Source organism: Phacochoerus africanus, chromosome X (assembly GCF_016906955.1).
Source record: "Phacochoerus africanus isolate WHEZ1 chromosome X, ROS_Pafr_v1, whole genome shotgun sequence".
Lineage (NCBI taxonomy): Eukaryota > Metazoa > Chordata > Mammalia > Artiodactyla > Suidae > Phacochoerus > Phacochoerus africanus.
Genome location: NC_062560.1, coordinates 116,025,447 through 116,040,819, shown reverse-complemented (window position 1 = coordinate 116,040,819; position 15,373 = coordinate 116,025,447). Strand labels below are relative to the sequence as shown.

General features: G+C 48.0%; 1 protein-coding gene across 7 annotated transcripts in view; it reads left to right on the top strand.

Moving 5' to 3' along the window:
* The window catches only part of ARHGEF6 (Rac/Cdc42 guanine nucleotide exchange factor 6), a 113,989-nt gene that overhangs the window by 7,650 nt on the left and 90,966 nt on the right, over positions 1–15,373 (top strand). The window contains exon 1 of one of the 7 annotated variants that reach the window (XM_047765797.1): positions 4,441–5,095. The exons of 5 other annotated variants lie outside the window; for them this stretch is intronic. The gene's annotated coding sequence lies outside the window, so the exon portion shown is untranslated. Of the gene's footprint in view, positions 1–4,440; positions 5,096–5,385; positions 5,405–15,373 lie in introns of those variants that run through there. One more of the 7 variants, XM_047765798.1, reaches the window with a different exon arrangement.

The window sequence follows — 15,373 nt, the reverse complement described above, 5'->3', positions numbered from 1 at the left end:
CATCCTCATGGATACTAGTCAGGTTCATTACTGCTGAGCCATAACAGGAACTTTGGAATTTATTTTTGTGTAGTATTAGAGAATGGTATTTCATTGTTTTACATGCAGCTCTTCAGTTTTCCCAGTACCACTTATTGAAGATACTGTCTTTTCTCCAAAAGGTATATTCTTGCCTCCTTTGTTGTAGATTAATTGGCTGTAGGTTCATGGGTTTATTTCTGGACTTTCTCTCTTGTTCCATTGATCAATCTGTCTGTTTTTGTGCCAGTACCATACTGTTTGTACTACTGTAGCTTTGTAGTATAGTCTGTAGTCAGGGCACATGATTTCTCCAGCTCTGTCCTTCTTTGTCAAGATTGTTTTGGCTATTTGGAGTCTTTTGTGTTTCCATCAGATTTTAAAATTCTAGTTCTGTGAAAAGTGCCATGGGTATTTTGATGACAGTATGTTTTGAAACACAGAAGTTTTTTTGTCTTTTGTCTTTTTAGGGCTGCACCCTCGACATATGAAGGTTCCCAGGCTAGGGGTCGAATCGGAGCTGTTGCTGCCAGCCTACGCCGGAGCCGCAGCAATGCCAGATCTGAGTCGCATCTGCAACCTACACCACAGCTCACGGCAATACGGGATCCTTAACCCACTGAGCGAGGCCAGGGCTCAAACCCGCAACCTCCTGGTTCCTAGTTGGATTCGTTTCCACTGCGCCACAACGGGAACTCCCGAAACACAAAAGTTTTTAAATGCTGATGAAGTCAAATTTCATCAAATTGCTTGTGTTTTGGGTAACTACGTGTAAGAAACCATTGCCTAACGCAAGGTCGTGAAGCTCTACTCCTGTTTTCCTCTAAGAATGTTCAAGGTTTAGCCCTTACATTTAGTTCTTTGACCATTTTGAGTTACTTTGTGTTCGGGGTGTGAGATAGGGGTCTGGATTCATTCTTTCACACGTGGATATCCAATTATCTCAACACCATTTGTTGAAAAGCCTTTTCTTTCTCTCATTGACTTGATTAATGTAGCTGTGTAGTAAGCTTTCAGATCAGAAAGCATGCGTCCGCCAACTTTGTTCTTCGTTTTCAAAATAGTTTTGGCTACTCTTGATCTCTTGTGTGCCCATATGGATTTTAGGATCAGCCTGTCCATTTCTGCAAAAAAGCCAGCTGGAATTTTAATAAGGATTGTGTTCAGTCTGTATATTGCTTTGGGGAGTACTGCCATCTGAACCATATTAAGTCTTCTGATCCATAAACACAGGATGTCTTTCCATTGATTTAGGTCTTTAAAATTTCATTCCACATTGTTTTGTAATTTTCAGGGAACATGCCTTGGACCTCCTTAGTTGAGTTTATCCAAAGTATTTTATTCCTTTTGAAACTATTACAAATAGAATTGTTTTCTTAATTTCATATCTGGGTGGTTCATTACCAGTGCGTAGCAATACCATTGATTTCTGTCTATTGATCTTGTGTCCTTCAGCCTTGTTTAACTTGTTCATTAGGCCTGATAGTTTGCTGGATTCCTTGTGGTTTTCTTGTACGAGATCATGTCATCTGGGCACTTCTTCTCTTACTTCTTCCCTTCCAATCTGGATGCCTTTTATTTCATGTCCTTGGCTCATCTGCCTGGCTAGAACCTTTAGAACAGTGCTGAAGAGAAGTGATGAGAATGACACCCTAGTCTTGTTTTTGATCTTAGGGGGAAGCTTTCAGTTTTTCATCATTCCTTACCTTGTTGTGAGTTTTCATAGATGCTCTTTATCAGGTTGAAGGAGTTCACTTCTTTTTTTGTTTTGTTTTATTTTGTTTTAGGGCTGCACCCGTGGCATATGAAGGTTCCCAGATGAAGGGGTGAATGTGGGCCTACGCCACAGCCACAGCAACACCGGATCCGAGCCACGTCTGCAACCCACACCATAGATCCCACTGCAATGATGGATACCCGACCCACTGAGCGAGGCCAGGGATTGAACCCACATCCTCAGGGATACTAGTCAGATTCGTTACTGCTGAGCCACAATGAATTCCAGGAATTCACTTCTATTCCTAGTTTTTTGAGTGTTTTTGTCTTGAAAGGGTGCCAAATGCTATCTGTTAAGGTATGTTGTATTACATTGATTAATTTTCATATGTTAAATCAATCTTGCAGTCCTGGGATAAATACCAGTGGGTCATGGTGTATATGTATATAGAGGTTTGTGTACAGCAGTGATTAGACTTTTTTTTTTGTCTTTTTAGGGCTGTACCGGTGGCGTATGGAGGTTCCCAGGCTAGGGGTCGAATCATCTGTGACCTACACCACAGCTCACAGCAACACCGGAGCCTTGACCCACTGAGCAAGGCCAAGGATCAAACCTGAGCCTCGTGGATCCTAGTCAGATTCGTTTCCTCTGAGCCATGATGGGAACTCCAATAGTAGTTATTCTCGAAGCATCTTTCTTCACAGAAATGGGATTACTGTGTCAAAATTTGATACTCTGAATTTCCCCTTCAAAATGCTATACGAAGTTATAGTCCCACTAATAGTGTAGAAAGTGCCTTCTTCCTCATATCCCTGGTGGCCCCGGATATTATTTATCTTTCTGGGGGGCCGCACTCACAGCATGTAGAAGTTCCTGGGCTGGGGATTGAACCCGTGCCACGGCAGTGACCCAAGCCACTGATCTACATGAGAACTCCTGCGTATTATTTATCTTTAATGTTTGCTAAAATGTTGGGTGAAAATGGTATTTAATTTAGTGCTCTGACTTGAATTTCATGATTCCTAGTGAGTTTAGACGTTTCTCACCCCTTTGTAGTTCATTTGTATTTCCTTTACTGGGAACCAAATGTATCTTTTTTATTTATTTACAGAATGGAGAGGGTAGGGAGGATGTTCAGGCCTCAAGTGAAAATCTTCCAGAACATATAGAAAAATCCTCGTGTCTAGGTAGAGTGTTGCTAATGTGATCAGGCCGTCCCTTGACAACGCTATTCTAGGAAAGGTACTTTTGTCTTTGTCCTGCCTTGGAACTTGGCAGGAGTCAGGGACAGATACTGTTCTCGTGCTCATTTGAGAGTGGCCTGGGTGGTACCTCTCTGGCCGTGTTGTCCTGGCTACAGCCCCATGAATGATGGGTCTGTCCCAGCTCCAGATACCCTGCCATCTCCTATTCTGCTCCGGGGCCAAACCTACTTTGCACAAAGATGTTTTGTTCATGAAAGATTTCATCGAGTGAACGTGAGGCTGTTTGTGCTTCCCTCTTTCTTTTTCTCCTTCCTTTCCTCCCTCCTTCTCTCTCTCACCAGCTGGTATCGGTGTGGCTTTTTCTTTGCCCCCATCCGCTCACTGCCTCCTGTCTCCCTGAGTCACTCCATCTGCCTTGTCATTGGAACAGCATGGGTGCCCTCCCCAAAGTGGGGCCTGGGGGATGGACGATTTGCCATTTCCCAGGGGCTGCTCTGCAGGGAAGCAATTCTGGAAGGAAGGCATTTCTACTAATGATCATGAGTCAAGGCTAAATCTACCGAAAGAGAATTCCAGCTCTAGGAGAGCAAAGCCTCCCTGGAGCAGCGCCGCGGCACAAGGCCAGGCAGTAACTGCTGTGGGTATCAGCGGACCTTCCTTCAGGCCCCGAACCCGCCACCTTCTCTTAGAGAAGCCACAGCCCCCTAGAGCTCTTCATCTGTAAAATGAAGAGACCGGAGTAAGAGCTGGTAGAGCCTCACTGTTGGACACGGTTTTTAACTGGATCATTTCCATCCGTTTCCGCTGGGGAAAGCTTTGTGTATTTAGCTGCTCAATTTGAGCTAGTGGGAGGACTAAAGAGGATTTGGGTAAGTTTTTGGTCTTTTTTTTTTTTTTTTTTCCCCGTTGAACCAATCTGCCACTCCTACTGGAATTTCCATGAGTTACATCAAATGACACCCGTGACCGGCCATCCTAGTCTACCGGCTGCGTTGTATTTCTGTAAAAACTGGACTGCAAGTAAGGTCGGAAATATATTTCCCATCTGCCACGAGCCGTCTCATTCTCCCTCAAAGGGATTATGTGATGGGGGGCCTTTTATCAGACAGCGCGGGCAGGGCAGCCAGGAGAGTTCGGAGAGGGGAGGGGTGTGCAGGGCCGCTGGGGAGCGCTTCCTTGCTGGGGTGTCTCCGCGGCTCACCCTAGAGCTCGGGGGGTCCGAGCCGCGTCCGGGGCCGGAGGCGGAAGCGGGCTACCGGGCAGGGCTTCTCTGTGAGACCGGGATTCCCGCCCGAGGCTCTGGCCGCGGCCGGCGGCAGGCCGGGCGGCGGCAGCCTTGGGCTCCGGGCCGAAGCCGGCGGCCTCAGCATGCGCAGTGTGGCCGCAGCCGCTGCTCCGCCGCTTCTGCTGCTGCCACCGCTACCCGGGCGGCGGCGGCGGCGGCGGCGGCGGCGGCTGCTGCTGCGGCTCTGCCCTGCGCCGCTGTCACTTCCAGTTCCTACTTCGGCGATCCAGGTCCGGGTCACTGCTTTCCCGCTGCTGGCCGGGTCCCTCCAGGCCGCTCTCCCTGCCAGGCGCCGGCTCCCGGCTGGAGGGAGCCGGCGCGGTACCGAGAGTGGGGTCCGGAGCAGCCGCGGAGGCAGGTTCCCCGGGCAGCCGCCGCCCCGCGCGCCCTCGGCCGGCTCGCCGCCAGCGCAGCCAGCGGGGCGCGTCTCTCGCACCCCGCTCTCGGCCCCGCGCTCCTCCGCCCGCCGAGCGGCCCAGCCGCGCTGGAAACAAGAACTTGAGGGCAAGAATCTGGCTTCCCTTTAGGTTAAAAAAAAAAAAAAAATCCCTGGACTGGAGAGGTTGCGGGCGCTGCACGGAGTTTGGAGACGGGCGCCCCCTCCTCGACCGCGTCCAGGAGCAAAGTTGCAGCCGCCCCTCCCCGCTGGCCGAGCCGAGCCCAGCTCTCCAGTTTCGCCCTGGTGGCGGCCGCGCTCGGGGCAGGGTCCCAGCTCCGGCAGGGTCGAACGGTTCCCGCAGCCTTGGCACGGGCTCGGCCGCCCGCTCGCCGGCCCCGTGACTCGGGAGGGCGAGCCGCTTCCAGGAGGCAGCGGCGGCGCGACTGGAGTGAGCGAGCAGCCGGAGGACCAGCGGGCAGCGGCCGAGCCAGGTGACCCGCCCGGGAGCGAGGGGTCAGGGGAAGGGGAGCGCGCGAGGGCCTGGGGTGGGGCCGAAGGACCCCCGTTGGAGAGCAGCCGCCCTTCTTCCCCGGGGCCGCGGCTCCCGGCCCCAGCCGCGGGGGCTGCCCTCCGCCAGGGCCTCGCGGTGCTCTGAGCTCCCGGGTGCCGGGAGCGGGGGCGGGGGCCGAGGGCGCGGAGAGGGGACGCGCCAAACTTAGGGGCGAGTTGTCCGGCTCTGGCCCGAGGTTTGCCTTCGACCGGATTCCTTCTTTCCCCCGGAACCAGGGCAGGACTCAACGGTACTATTTTTTGCTACTAATTTGATGCCCCCCCCCCCAGCCCCCGGCATCTGTCTATTTGGGGATATTTTCGGCGTTGAGGACACAGGTCTGTCGCAGGAATGGTCTGTGGATGGGGCAAGGCTTGTGTGTCTACAAGGTGTTCCAACGTGCCTGTGATTAATTTCGAGTTTTCATTTTCCAGTCATTTAGGAACCCAACAGGTATTTGAGCGATTTCGTTCCTTGGCTCTAGAGTGGAGAGCCCTTAAGTTTATCTGTCTCTTCAAAAATCTTATGTTTTTATTTCTGGTTTGTATTGGTTTTGGATATGGGGTGACATACGATTTTTAAAAAATGTTCTTAATGTGTAGTGGGAGTAAAAATAGAGTAAAAGGGAATATATTTTTCTATCCCAACTGTGTATATTTTTGTCAAGAAAACCTTCACGTAAACCAAAACCCATTACAGAATAGGATACAATTTTTAAAGCACGATTCTAAGGTCCCAACTGCTTTTCTAACTTATATTTACCTGGGAACCCCACAATTTGTCCTTGAACTTCCTATCTTAATTTTGACATTGACCATGGTAAGAGGAGCTGCGATGACATCATTTGCTCCAGCCACGGTTCTGGTGTTCCCTTACTGAGAGAGCCTGTCTCCAAAACCTAAGGCCTGGGCCTGCCCTTGTACTTGAGCTGAGGCATTTCCAAGGATTTCTCTTAAGCAAAGTATTCTGCCACATGCCAGGCAGTGCTGCAGTCTCTTCTTACATAAGTGAGCTTCAGGCTGATGGAGTGTCTGGGTGCGCTTGGAGCGGTTAATATCGGAGTTCTCAGTCTTGGTGGGGGGGGGCCAGGGCGGTGGTTGGTGATTGGAGTTTGGAACAAAGTCAATCTCCAGCCTAGAATTCTCATCTTGCATTTCTTTGCTGCTTAATTTTGGAGCTGGCTTCTTTCTGCTTATCTTATCTGAAACTCACTGTGCCCTTGTAAAGGATGGAGGAGAGATGGCTTTGCTTTCGTTTGCCAGAGAAACAGAAAAGTTTAGTTAACTGAAGGCGTACAGCTGACTGGTGTGATCTTTGACACTCTCACCAGAATCTTCTGATCTAAGCCCAGGATTCTGTTTTGCTTGTTTGTTTTTACTAAAACATGACATTTTATACAAAAGTGTTTCACTGGGCACAGTTCCTAGATGGTATGTCTTCCCAGATACTCTTTTTTTCTATTCTTTTTGCCAACTCACATGGCTGGCACTGTTCTTCGAGGTGAGGACAGGAACGAAACTTTCCAGAAGGGGGTCCGTGGCTCATCTGTCCCCACTGTCTGCCTCCTCTCCGTCCATCTCCGTGGATAGCAGGTGCTGAAGGGAGTGAGCCACCAGGGCCCAGAAATGTCCCAAATTCGTTGGACATCACTAGCCCGAGTATAGAATTACTCCAGTCCCTACAAAGAAGCTCATTCAGGAGGGGAAATTGGAGAGCGTGAGTTTTGTTCCTGTACAGCAATCTGCCCATCACTGGGATGAGACTTAGGAACTTAGACAAGAAGGAGGAAAATACTGTGCTAGGTGCTTTGAGTGTATTATTTTATTTACTCCTCACAACAATCCTGATATTGTGCCCATTACTCTGTGGTGGAAACTGAGGTCTGGGGGGTGATCCCGACAAATGCAAAACAGAGCCAGAATGTCATCGCTGATGTACCTTTCTTCAGAACTTGTTCCCTTTGCCACCTGCCAGGCTGTCCCCCACAAAGAAGCTATTTTTTTTTGTCGTTTTGTCTTTTAGGGCAACACCCACAGCATATGGAGGGTCCCAGGCTAGGGGTCCAATCGGAGCGACAGCTGCTGGGCTACACCACAGCCACAGCAACGCAGGATCCAAGCCGCATCTTCGACCTACCCCACAGCTTACAGCAACGCCGGATCCTTAACCCACTGAGCGAGGCCAGGGATCGAACCCACAACCTCATGGTTCCTAATTGGATTCGTTTCTGCTGTGCCATGACAGGAACTCCCCAAAGAAGCTATTGACAAATACAGGAACACCTAAGCTTGGTTTTTCCCACTTGGCTGTACATTAGAACCACGTAGGGTGTTTTTTAAAATACAAATGTTGGGGAGTTCCTGTTGTGGCTCAGCAGTAATGAACCCGACTAGGACCCATGAAGATTCGGGTTCAATCGCTGGCCTCCCTCAGTGGGTTAAGGATCTGGCGTTGCCCTAAAAAGACAAAAAAATAAAAGATACAAATGTTGGGGTCTTGCGCACTGAGCTTTTGGGTTAATTGGTCTGTACTGAGACCCAGGCCTTGGTATTTCTTCTTCTTCTTCTTCTTTTTTTTTTTTTTTTTTGCTTTTTAGAGCTGCACCCGCAGCATATGGAGGTTCCCAGGCTAGGGGTCCAATGGGAGCTACAGCTGCCGGCCTACACCACAGCCACAGCCATGCCAGATCCTTGACCCACTGAGCAAGTCCAGGGATCAAACCCGCATCCTCATGGATCCTAGTCGGATTTGTTAACCGCTGCGCCACGAAGGGAACTATCCCCCCCCCCTTTTTAATGTTTGAATATATATTGACCTATAGCATGAATTCGGGAAACTGCACAGATCCCAAGTATAGAGTTTGATGCATCCTTGTAGATTGCCCACATCCATAAATCAGCACACCGATTAAGAAACACATCATTATCAGCATTCAAAAGCCACCCGCCTTCTGCCCCTTCCTACCCCTCACCAGTGGGCACCACTGCGCTGACCTCTAAGACAGTAGCTTCGTTTTTTTTCTTTGGTGCTTAATATGAGTGGAAGTGTACAGCATGTAACCTTCTGTGTGAGGGTAATATTTGTACAAGTCTCTGGTGTTTCTGTGGGGTCTAGTCGTGCTTTCTTTTTTATTGCCTGTGGTTTTCCATCGTGTGGATGTCCCCTCTTTTGTGTATGCATTCACCTGTTGATGGACGTGTGAGTTGTTTCCAGTTTGGGGTTGCTGTGAACAATGCTGCTCTGAATATCCTTGTGCATGAACCACACTTCTGTTGGGTTTATACACAGGCGTGGAACTGCTGGGCCACAGGGCATGTATATGTTTGCTTGAGTAAATCCTGCCCCAACGTTTTCCAAGTGGCTGGGTCTGGTTATTTGGTTTGAAAGCTCCCCGAGTGATTTTAATGGGCAGCCCAAGTGGAGAACCATTTCCCTGGCTTATCAAGAGTTCTGCTGTCCAGCAACCTCTCGTGTCGTCCACCTAGCTTCCTCCTTAGCCTCAGTTCTTCTGGAAAATCTCCGCTGGATTGGGCAGCTAGCATCCATTTTCTCACAATCCCTTGTACCCAGCTACCTTTATGCTGCCCTGCAGCTCTCACCACGGCCGTCTGGATGCCTTCCTCTCCCTGCTCGTCTGGGAGCTTCTCAAAGGCAGGAACCAGAGCTTGATCATCCTTATAACGCCAGCAGCCAGTACAGAACGTGGCACCCGGCAGGTGCTCCGTCAGTGTTTATTAAATGAATGGGTAATAGAATGACTGGAGGAGCGGGGAAGAGCGGGGCTGCCAAGGCGATGCCCCATCTTTGTACTTGGACTTGTGCGCTCGATTCCTAGGAGGCCGCCTCAGGCCCTCACTCGGAGCCTAATTATTATTTATTGAAGCCTGTTGGAATTATGGGTAATCTGGTTGCTCATCCCAAAACTGATTAGAAATCGCAAATTGGATTAGATGAGATAAGGTATGTGGGAGCACTTTGTAAACTGGAAAACAGCATCCAAATAGAAAGCTGTGATAAAGGGAGAAGGGCACTTGCTCTAGAGGAGGCGTGCGGGCCACGGCAGAGAGCGAATAGCTATGTGTCCCGTGGAAGCAATGAAGTCAGCAGGAGCCAAAAACTATAAAAAGCAGACTGCCAAACATAGCCATCTGGGCCCTTTTGGGGTGGGGTCAGGCTGTGTGGTCTAGTGGCCAGAATTTGTGACTTTCTCTGCTTTGGTCTGGGCCTGAGTCCTGGTCAGGGAACCTTTGTTCTTGAGAAGCAGTAGGATCGTGCCCTGGCTAAGGGCCAGAGTTTTGGACTTGAACTGACCCAAGGTCGCCACTTATTAAGGCTAATGTCCTTGGTGGCAGTGGTAAGTAGTATCAGGTATATACTACTTGATTATTATTAAGTATATGCTTATTGGATATATGCTACCACCTCTTCGCATTAAATGACCGAAGGCAGGAATTCCTGTTCTGGCTCAGCAGTTAATGAACCCGACTAGTATCCATGAGGACGTGGGTTTGATCCCTGGCTTTGCTCAGTGGGTTAAGGATCCTGCATTGCTGCGCCTGTGGCGTAGGCCGGCAGCCACAGCTCCGATTGGACCCCTAGCCTGGGAACCTCCATATGCCTCAGGTGTGGCCCTAAAAGGAAAAAAAAAAAAAAAAAAAAAAGGTGAGCGAAGGCAAATAAAGCACTTAGCACCAGTGCCTGGCACTGAGTAAACTCTCAATAAAAGCTAGTTCCTAATTGGAATTTTAATACATCCCAGTAGACTAGTGTTCTCAAATGATAATCATGCATTATCAGAAAAATTCACTTTTCTTTAACAGTTGCATGAAGCAGATTCTGTTTAAGAAGTGACTCATGCTTTCTAGAAGGACCTTGGATGCAGGAAAGGGTAAACTGTGGGCTCTGTGGAGTGCCGGCTTCCCCAGGGCTTCTGAGGTTGTATAGTAGTTACATGGAGAATTTAGACGGGGATGAAACTTAAACCAGGGAAGAAAAAAATCCAGCCATCTTGTTTCTCAGTCCTGTGCTTTATTTGGCAGAGATCGCTTATTTTTGGAAAAATGTTTTTAAAAAATAAAGTCGAAGGTTAAAATCCCCATATGTTTTCTAATCCTCAACATGGCTCTTCCAAAGACAAAATAAAGTGGAACATTTCTGGGAATTTTTGATGAAGAGCGCTAGCCAGCCTGAGCTCTGTTCTCACGTCGAACAGCAGAAATTCATGCTGTCAATATTACTAACGTCTTTTACTCACTCATTGAAGGTTTTTTCCCCTTTTTCTGGACGTGCAAAAAAAAAAGGTGGAAAAAAAGAAAAAAAGAAAAAAAATAATTTGAATTTCGATTGGGAGTGTTGCAATGTGTTTAAAATTATTTTTAGGTCACATGCATCTTGTTTTCATGTTTTATTTGGAATCCTGCCCAGTAAAGACAGTTTAAACTTCAGCGCTATTACAGCCCAATGCTATCCATGGGATAGAGCCTGGAACCTTGGACCATAATTTCTGACGATACATGTGGAAGATGTGGGTAATCTGAAGAGTTTCATAAACGGGTTGTAAACGTTCCTGTTACGTCTCCAGCTGTTGTCTTGCTGTCGCTCACGTTGTCATGCCCAGCGTGGCCAATTTGTAACGGCCGAGAAGGATTTGTATATGGTTTCCTTTGCAACAACTCAGGACTAGAAGCGTGTTTGGGTATCCAGTTCTAAAGAGGAACTGGAGAAGACAAAGCAACTGAATTCTTCCGAGGCTATGAATTATTCAGTTGTCAACCACAGTAACTTCTTTAGCTACCATTTTGTGTGCTAATAATAGAAACGGTTTGGACGGATTCCTGTTGGAATTCTAGGGTCAGGAAAGCTTTTCACTCTTTCCTAGTCTATGCATAAACTGAGAAGAATGTGGAAAAAGGATCTCTTCAGTTTCTCATGTTTACCCGGAAGAAATCGTTTAATGTGTGTCTTTTGAAACAGTGTTTGTTTATCAAACCAAAAGAAAAAAAGAAAAAAGTGGGAAAAAAAGAAAAAAATCGAAAATGAAAGATTGAAAAAGAACAGTACTTGTTTTGTAATTACAATAGCTTGACGTTCGATGATCCACCGTGGAGCAAAATGCTTCTTGTTTTCGTTGCATGAAATAGTTAAAAAAACCAGTTCAACATTTTTTTTTTTTAATTGTTGATGACTGACAAAAGTTTTTTCCTTTGCCCCCAGGAAATAAATAATAAACCAGTTGAATTGGGCATAGTTGAGGAAGGAAATTAAAAATCAATTGCCTCTATTAAAAAAACAACCGAAAAAGCAAAAAACCCACTTTTTTAAAGTATGTGATACTCAAAAAGGAAACGTAGTTTCTGAGTTGAGCTGAATGTGCGCTGATCATACTAAAAGAAAGGCATTTTGTTAGACAAGTTGGTCAAGAGTTCCTGTTGGGGCTCAGCAGAAATGAACCCAACTAGTGTCCATGAGGACTCAGGTTCGATCCCTGGCCTCGCTTAGAGGGTTAAGGATCCTGCGTTGCGGTGGCTGTGGCGTGGGCCGGCAGCTGCAGCTCCGATTCGATTCGACCCCTAGCCTGGGACCTTCCGCATGCTGCAGGTGTGGCCCTAAAAAAGGCAACAACAACCAAAAAGTTGATCAATTGAATCTTCCTGATGGAAGGTGCCAAAGTTATCTTGTTTTAAATCTAACTCGCTCTAATTTGGTCTTTATGTTGATCCCAATCCAGGCTGTTTCTGGGGGCAACAGAGCACAATCTTGGCAAGCTCTCCCCTACTCCAGCCCTAGCCTATTTTTTTGCCTCTTTTTTAGGGCCGTGCCTGCGGCATGTGGAAGTTCCTGGGCTAGGGGTCGAATCAGAGCAGCAGCTGAGGCCAGGGAGCGAACCCTCATCCTCACGGACACTAGTTGGGTTCTTAACCCCCTGAGCCACCATGGGAACTCCCAGTCCTATTCTAATTTGATCATGTGCTGTCATTGAGGGGCCCCCAGGGATCAGTCCGAGGGGTGAAGATGTTGCCAGCACAGCCATGGGTGATAACGGTGATAACGTGGGGGTTAGTACCAAAAGGAAATACTAGGTCTGGCCTGTGAATTGCAAATGAAGACGAGCAAGGGCTCCTCACAGTTGCTTAGGGCCTTTGCTTACTAATATTTTAATTTATTTACTTGTGGAAAGTGCCCAGGCCGGGGATCAAACCCACGCCACAGCAGTGATGACACCCGATCCTTAGCCACCGAGCCCCCTGGGAACTCCTCACTCACATTTTAGAGGCGGTGTATGTCCACTCAGTCTAGAAGCTGCCCCATATCTGCATTTCGGGGTTGGCATTGCCACGTCCACTGTTATCGTCTGGAAGAAAGACTTGTGACACCAGACATCTGTCCAGTTAGCTCCAGGCCTTGTCATCCCCTGGCACACTGAACCTGACTGCACCGAGGGGTGTGTGGGTTCAGAGATGCACATCATTCCAGCCGACACAGGGTCACATGTCACTTTTATTTGACTTCTTGGCAGAGGATTTACCTTCCTAATTTAGTTCTACTTAGAGAAATAGGGTAAAATCCCAGCTTTATCCTTTCTTGGGGACTTGAATATTATTACAGAGATCGGACATGTCAATTCAGGGATTGAATAGGGCAGGAGGGAAGAGAAGGACTTAAATTAAGGTGAGATGCAGTGCCGCAGTTTGCACAGTATTAAGGCTTAGGGTTAGGCTTAGGGTTATTGTCGTAAGGACCTGTCTCACTCTGGTCAGTAACAGATGGGTTTCTCCACCCTTTGGAAGCGTGGATGTTACTTTAAGCGGCATCTTTAAGGGGTCAAGCTCTTAACATCTTTCATGAAGAGCTGGACCTGCGAAGCAGGCCTCAACTCTGAGAAACATCCACTCCATCTCGTGATTTGTGCGTTCTTCCAGCAAACTGGGCCTACTTACCAATAATTTCTGAGGAATGTACGCAAGCCAAGAGGATGTAGTATTTTCCTATTAAAAGAAGTTTAGCCACTGCTTTCGGGAGAAATGTCTTTTGGGATCGAGTAAACAAGCATTTGTCCTGTAATGTAACCCGTTTGCATTCTTTGAAGATATGCTGATATTTGGGAATGGGTTTATCTTGATTGGGGACCCCAAAAAAATCACCTTCAAGGAAAGAGAACAGAATGAAAACCAATCAACGTTTGACAGTTGGGGTACCTGCAGATGACGTCTTTATTTGCTGGATTTTGTATAGAATCCTTTTAATTTCCTATCTTAAACCAAATTTCTGTATTAGTACCTGGCATATACCAGGTGTTCAGTAAATATTTGTTGAATGGGTAATGAACGGATGAATTTTTAAAAAGTTATTTTGTTTTATTTTTGTTTTTACGGCTGCACCTGCAGCATATGGAAGTTCCCAGGCTAGGGGCTGAATTGGAGATGCAGCTTCAGGACTATACTGCACGCAGGCACGGCAATGCGGGATCTGAGCCAAATCTGCGACCTACGCCTCAGGTTGTGGCAACACCAGGTGCTTAACCCCCTGAGCCGCAATGGGAACTCTTAAAATTTTATTTTAGACGAAGTAACTATCTAACAGTCTATGAAAAGTGTTGACTTTTCGTCATAGAAATGACTCTTTAGTGGCTGAAAATAAGGCTAAAAAGAAAGCTGGGTCTCTCCTCATGCAGCATCATTACCAGGTTTCTGTATGCCAAGTTGGTGCATCTGTTTCGTGTTTTTAAAAGTTAAAAAAAAAGAAAAAAGATATGCGAGCTGAGGTCCCACACTGTCACGTGGAAGATCACCTCTGCTTTTCCAGTCCTCCGGTCACTTCTTACTTCTTTTGTTACCCAAACTCTCTTGATGTCACTGGTCTTTCAAGGTGTGAGATTTGCACATCCAGGACTCTGTCACTTTGCTGCTCCGCAGTGATCCCAGGCAGTAACTTCCCTTCCTGTTGGTGGGGTAAATGCTTGGTCAGCCTTCTTTGCTTCTCTCAGTCCTATTCCTCCAAAAGAAAAATTTCTCTTTTCCCAAGTGGTGGAAACACTGTGAGCCCCGATTTATCACGTTCTACCAGAGGAACGTTTTCCCCATGCCTTCCAGGGAAGGCAGGCCCAAAGGACAGATGTTTCTGGTGGAAGAAATTCCTGCTTACATCTTAGGCTGCAAGGACAGACCGTAGTCAGCAAGGGCTTGTTCACCGTCTGTATGGTGAGTGCAGTGCATTGTGGGAAAAGGCGGCGCGGAGTTCCCGTCGTGGCGCAGTGGTTAACGAATCCGACTAGGAACCATGAGGTTGCGGGTTTGATCCCTGGCCTTGCTCAGTGGGTTAACGATCCGGCGTTGCCGTGAGCTGTGGTGTAGGTTGCAGACGCGGCTCGGATCCCACGTTGCTGTGGCTCTGGCGTAGGCCGGTGGCTGCAGCTCCGATTGGACCCCTAGCCTGGGAACCTCCATATGCCGCAGGAGTGGCCCAAAGAAACAGCAAAAAGACAAAAAAAAAAAAAAAAAAAGAAAGAAAAGGCGGCGTGTGTGTGGGAAATAGTGGAGGTGTTTCCAGGTGGGCAGAATCTAGAGCAGCATACAGAGCTTCCAGAATCTCGAGCATCATACAGAGTTGAGAGAAGGAGGAAGCCACTGTGTACTGCGATGCCGAGGTAAGGGAAGCCCCCGTGGGGGAGACTGCTGGATGGTGGGCCCTGAGGGACAGCTAGGGCCCTGGGGACTGTCGAGGGACCTTTTTCATACGAGAGGCACACGTAGCAGAGAGGGGCACAGTGAAGAAAGGAAAGGATTCCGGGGTGTACACGGAGATGATGGTGAAAAATGATGGGGTTGCTGGGGGTGGGCCCCGCTTGAGATAGGACCAGGCTTGAAGCGTGTGGACTTGACCTCGCAGGCTGCATGGGTTACATGAGGCTGAGAGATGTGGACGTTAAGCATCATTCCTAATGGCCTGGAGCCCTGAGCTCCCGGACGCCCACCTGACCGTGTTTGGATGGTTTCCTAGCAACAAATCTTATTTGGGGTCAGATGGAAGACCCTTCATTCATTCATGTATTCACTCATTTATTGGTTGATTTCTGTCTGTTAGGCACTGATTGGGCACCTCTGCCAAGGGCATACTTTTGAAAGAGTGCCTCACAGAGAGACATGAGCCGCGTGCCAAAGGTCTTGGCCAAAGGAATTGTTGAAGGTGACCTTGAAAGAGAAAGGAAGTGGGAGGACCTTTG